This window comes from Acanthochromis polyacanthus, chromosome 1 (assembly GCF_021347895.1).
Source record: "Acanthochromis polyacanthus isolate Apoly-LR-REF ecotype Palm Island chromosome 1, KAUST_Apoly_ChrSc, whole genome shotgun sequence".
Classification (NCBI taxonomy): domain Eukaryota; kingdom Metazoa; phylum Chordata; class Actinopteri; family Pomacentridae; genus Acanthochromis; species Acanthochromis polyacanthus.
Window position 1 is genome coordinate 35906795 of NC_067113.1, and position 6504 is coordinate 35913298.

The following is a 6504-nucleotide window of genomic DNA, read 5'->3' on the forward strand; positions in this document are numbered from 1 at the left end:
ACAATAATTTGTCGTGAAATGTATCGTCTATCTAATAAACTAATTATACATATATTTACTGTAAATTAGATAATTTTATTGTTTCTACATGTAAAACTATCAAACATTAGAAAACCAAAAAGCACAGTCTCGTGCAATTTTAGGCGAGAAAATGTGTTTAAATATGGAAAATGAATGTATTTTCTGAAGAAAAGTGTAGATTCTGTAACTTTGCACATTTGTTAAATGGCAAATTTCATGCCTAATTATGAAAAGTATTTATTAAATTAATGATTTATCAGTGTATAATACCTGTAAACATTTGAAATCTGTCAATTAAATAATTTATTGTTAAATGTATAATTATCTATCAATCCATCTACTTATGCTTTTATTTCTGAAGGTTATCCTTCAAGTCTGGTTGAGACAGATGAGCACACGAGAGCAGAGCTCCACAAACAGGAAATTTAGTTAATTCTTGAAAATTTGTTCTAACTCTTGAATATGAGAAAAGATTAAAGTCAAACGAGACAGAAAAGTGAAGCAAAAAGGCGACTGAAGTGGCCCGATGACGGAAGGAAAGAAGAAAAAAAGAATGTGATGGATCAGTTCACCTGAGGACACACCTGGTCCCAATCGGAGCCCTCAGGTAACAATGGCAGCATTCAAAAATAGTTCAGAAGAGAATCAGAGTGGAATACTGACTATTACTGGCTGTTATAGGAGAGGAGATAACTGCTGGAATCAATGCACTCCAGCTGCACATCACATCGGTGAAAGCAGAAATGAAACGATGTAAGGAGAGGCTCCCCATTGCAGAGCTAGAGACGTCAAAACAGCAGCTTGAAAATGAGAATGTGAAGCTGAAAGAGTGACGGAGTTAGAGGACAACGCCGAGAAGTTGCAGATATAAAGTGCGAGTGTTTGGACTGAAGCAGAATGTGGAAAAAGGCTACCGGACTGAATACATGGCACAACTCTTCAAAAAAGGTTTTAAAGGGAAACTTCCAGAGGAGCCGGTGGTGGAAGAGGCCCACAGAGCAGGACAAACCGGTCCATTAGGAGATGGAGCGATGATGGTCAGACTGCAGAAACAGCCGACATGTGAAGCCGTTCTAAAGCTGGCAAAACAAGAAGGAGAAATCCAAGACATGAAAGTGAGGATATTTCCTGATCTGACAGCTGCGGCTACCAAGCAAAGAGCCCAGTTTAAGGACTATTTCTGATGTAGGTTGTATATATTAGCAGTGTGTTTTTATGCTTATGTCGTCTTTATGGAAGTGTTTTATACCGTTTTATGGCTGAAACCAGGACCAGGGTCTAATTTCGTATTGTTGTATGTGCAAATGTGGAATGATATGACAATAAAGAACCTTTGACTTTGACATAAACTACGAGAGCAGAAAATCAGAAATGGCGTCATTCATCCAGCCACTCCCATCATCACCTACAAAGATGAGAAGAAACACTTCAAGGACTCCAAGAGCGCAGAGATGTCTTTGAACACCGTGATCAAACCTACCTCTGTGTGTGTGTGTGTCTGTCTCCCTCCCTCTCTCATCCGATCCCTGCCCTATAAGTCAATGAATGTGGAAGTACCCCCCCCCCCCATACCCTTCATCATCTTGTCCCTTACTGTATTTCCATACCTACTCATCTTCAAACATCAGCCAGGGTTCAAGCTATCCTCTCCAGTCCACCCTGGACCTCCATAACATTGCAAGAGACACCTGAACTTCAAAAACATCTCCAGGAAAACCTGCACCCCCCATGTCAGCCCTGGACTTTGATAACATTGGAAGGATTCCCTGTTCACCCTGAAAACATTCAACTCATAGATCACCTGCCTTTGGATGCCATCAATGTGGTAAAGTGATTTTTTTTGGGCTTTAATGGCTGATAACATAAATTGACATTACAATGAGAGTAACAATGGAGATTAAATCCTAGAATATGGTTTGAGGAGAACAACAACCAGTCTGAGGTGTTGACTTGACCTCCCCAGATCTCAGTCCAATCCAGCATCTGTGGGATGTTCTGGACAAACAGTCTGATCCATGGAGCCCAAACCTCAACTTCCAGGACTTCAAGGATCTGCTGCTGACATGTTGGTGCCAGAAACCACAGCAGACCTTCAGGGTCTAGAGGAGTCCAGAAACCACAGCAGACCTTCAGGGTCTAGAGGAGTCCAGAAACCACAGCAGACCTTCAGGGTCTAGAGGAGTCCAGAAACCACAGCAGACCTTCATGGTGTAGAGGAGTCCAGAAACCACAGCAGACCTTCAGGGTCTAGAGGAGTCCAGAAACCACAGCAGACCTTCAGGGTCTAGAGGAGTCCAGAAACCACAGCAGACCTTCATGGTGTAGAGGAGTCCAGAAACCACAGCAGACCTTCATGGTGTAGAGGAGTCCAGAAACCACAGCAGACCTTCATGGTGTAGAGGAGTCCAGAAACCACAGCAGACCTTCATGGTGTAGAGGAGTCCAGAAACCACAGCAGACCTTCAGGGTCTAGAGGAGTCCATGCCTCAATGGGTCAGGGCTGTTCTGGCAGCAAACTCTCAGTTGTGTGGTAATAATGTTTTGTCTGGTCGGTGTATTTATGAAGATCACTGAATTACTGTGAAACTGAAGGAAACTTAATATCTGCTAGATTTCCAGGAAGCTTTTCTCTGGATTCTAAGAAGGTTTGATTCTATGAAGCTGTGATTTTACGAAGGTTTGGTTCTACGCAGGTTTATGGCCGTTTTTCTGGATCAACATCAGAGGTGATGACTTCTTTGTAAGTAACTAAGCTGAAACTAACTTTCTGTTGTACATCTGTAACACTAATAACATCTTTAACTCCATCAGTGGGAACACAGCAGCCAAAGGCAGCACTAAGACATGGAGGACAATGTGGATAAAGTGCTGCAGTGGATACGTGGTCTTGCCCTTGGGACCAGCTCTCCAGTCTGGAACAAGTCCACTCCGTCCAAAGACATAAGCCTGTGGTGCACGAAGTACGACGGCAACAGGAAGCAGACGGAAAGCCAGGGCAGTGGAAGGTCTCTGGACAAGAGCTTTGGAATATGGAGAGCGAGTTTCACCATCAAGGCTGGGCCGATCAGCGAAACACCGAGGAAGGAGGACGTCCTCGCTCCTTTGACCATCCCACCGAGTCGTAGTAGGAGTTCCATGTATGGACGAAGGGACACAAACATCTCGTTCTAACGTCTGTATCTCTTGCAGCTTTCAGCCACTGCAGCACCTGATTAAGATTAGATTTATGTCCAGAAACGGTCAGTTTAAACCTGAACCTGCAGGTGAGAGCTGCTGATAGTAGAAACGGGTGTAAAAATTCATTCTGTGTGTCTGTTGGACAGCAGGTGGCGCCGCTGCAACACGGACATCAGGACAAACTGGTAAAAACAACTAATCTTTATTGGAAACAAGAAATAAATACAGAAAAAAAGGACAGAGTCATCAGGTAACAACTGAATCCCATCACATGTTTCATTCACACAGAAAATAAATCCAATTTTTAATGTTTTTTTTATTGTTTCAACATCTGGAAACATCTGGACAAGACCACAGAAACACCTGGATTACAAAGGTAACATTAACCCTTTAAATTCTTCCTGTGATCCAGGTTTCAGATTATTTCAGTGAAAGTCAGTTTAACTTCAAAATAAACCTTCCAAAGATTATAATTAACTTGTTAAAATATTCTGTTGGCTGATGTGAATCCTGGCCGGTGACACGGAGGAAAAAAGCAATCACAGGTAATTTCATTAGTGTCGAAAACAGAAAGTTCTCTGCTGATAATTGGATCAGATCAATAAGTATATGAAAATAGAATCACTGTTAAAGTTTTGACGTTTTACAATATTTAGTTTAATCTGATGACAGCAGAAACATTAAAAAAATGGTGTCAAATAAAATAATTATAAATGGAACCATAGAATGAAAGTTTACGCAACTTTTCAAACTATAGTTTAAAAGAGCAGAAAAAGAAGTAAAAAATAAACTTCAGTGAGAAACTTGAGCCGGTTAAAATGTTTTTCGATATAAACATCTGAAATAAGTAGAAGCAGAAAATCAACCAAGTTCCTTTTAAAATTAAAACCATGAGGAGTATTTCATTAAATGACTCATTTTCTGATTATTTACTTTGTTTTACAAGTAAAAATTTAATTTGTAAATAAATATTTATGGAAAAATAACAGCAACAGACTTTAACATAGTTTAAAAAGAGATTAAAAAAAAATCTGTAGTTCCCGTTAGCCTAAGCTAAAGCTAAATTAGCCTGTTTTTCCTTGTTTAGTGATTTTAAAAAAGCTAAATTTGTCTCTGATACCTTAAAAATGTAATTTGTTATTCAACATAAATATTTAAAATGAGTACAAGGTGCAAATATTCACTTTTGTTTTAACCATAAAATGTAATATTTATGTGAATGACGCAAGATTTTCTGATTGTTTGCTAATCAGCCATTTACTGTAAATAAAAACATATTTTTGTAAGAAAAAACTTCAGCACAGTGACAGAATTTTTAATTATCTCAGTAAAGCATATATTATCATATAATTCATGATATTTTAAGGTGATAACATGAAAAGCGGTGACTGCATTCAAGCTAAAAAAGTAACCTAGCTGTTAGCCTTAGCTAAAGTAAATTTATAAACTCATTCTTCTTCCTAATTTTTAAAAGCTTAAGTTTTGCTGCTTTGTGACCAAAGTAACTGACTTTAAGACATATCTCTCTATAAAACATGTTATAATATATAATTTGTAATATCTAGTGAAAAAACATACAGGAAATGGGTCAAAAGTGCACAAGCTAATCGATGCTAACAGCTAACTCTGAACCTTTGAAGTTTGTCATTTTCTGGCCATTTTCTAAACAATAATTTAATTCAAAGTCTTTTACCTCCCGTAAAATCATATTACAGTATAATATTTGTAATGGTTAAGAAAAACAGCCTGAAAATGTAAAAAAAAAAAAACTGCAGTTAGTGCACTCAAGCTAGTTGGCTTAAATGTTAGCTTTTAGCCTTAGCGGAAGCTAATTTAGCTGCTTTTTTCTGTTTTTAGCTGTTTGAAAAGTTAGTTTTGATGCTTCAGCACATTAAAATATTTGTCACATAAATTAGATTTTATAATCAGAATGCAGATAAAGTTCTGCTAAAAGCTAACTAGCATGCACTAACTGGTGTCTATGCAGACTTTAGTGAAATTGACAATTTTTTTATGATTCGCACCTTTTTGATATTTTTACTTATAAAAAAATGAAATTAACAAACACTTCAGATTTTTTCTGGTTTGAAAAAAATTAAAATACCAATAAAATCACTGAACATGTTTTATCAATGCACTACTTACGTCACATGTTCAGCATAAATTAGTTTTTTTTTTCCTCCACGACGCCTGCAGTAGAAATCCACAGCATTAAACAAACATATTTCCTCTTGATTCTGATTCACATTCATTCATTCTGACATAAAATATGATATTTAACCGTAAATGAGAGTTTATTAAAGTTGAAACATGAAAGGAAAAGTTGTTTCCAGACAATCAAATAGAAAAACTTTGGTCCTTATTCTTCAGATTTCCTCTAAATCTGCTCGTAAAACAACCAAAGGCAAGTTTAAATTAACATTTTTAGGTGTTAAATTGAATATTTTAGAGTCATTAAAAGATGACAGACGAAAGAACAAAAAGAGAATCTGCAGGTTTTCAAATGTACATCAGGACAGTTAGTGAGCTGCAGCACGATTATTAGATGAAAATATGTCGGAGAAAAACAGAAATGATTTCATTTAACAATCAGAAAAACCAGAAACATGCAGTTTAAGGTTTTCTTCATTTTTCTGCAGGAGATTCAGGAAATCTGAAACGGGATTTTTGTCTCAGTTTCACCAAAGATGAGTTAATTTGCTGAAATAGCATCTAAAAGAAGTTTAATGGATTTAAAATCTTTGACTCGTTCACCCTCCACTCAAAAAAAAAACTATTCAGACTAAAATTCATTTGGATTAAAGAAATAGAACACATGTAAACTAAATAAAATGTAATTAATGCAATTCAATTTATATAAAAAATTCAACCAACAAAACCGTATTTTGTAAAAATGACATCTTCTAATTAAACACAATTAGCACATCTTTATTTTGAAATAGTTTCTTGGAAGTCGTGGGTTAATTTTCCTAATTCTAGATCTCCTGATAACGAGAAAACTCACGATTAAGCATTTTTCACATCATTTTTTAAAAATTACAAGATCCAAATCTGTTAAATAAATGTTTTTTCTTATAGTACAATAATCCTGAAAAGTAAACTTTAATCCATTTTAACACTGAATTTATTTTTGTACATAAATATATTTGTTTTCTCGTAGATGTACATATTTTATGATTACAACTAACAAATTAAGGGTTTCTTAATTATTATAAGAAAACCTTGAAGTTTAAAATAGATTTCCTGTTTTGTAATTCATATTTATGAGATACAGGTTTGATTTTATTTTAGATTTATTTAATTATG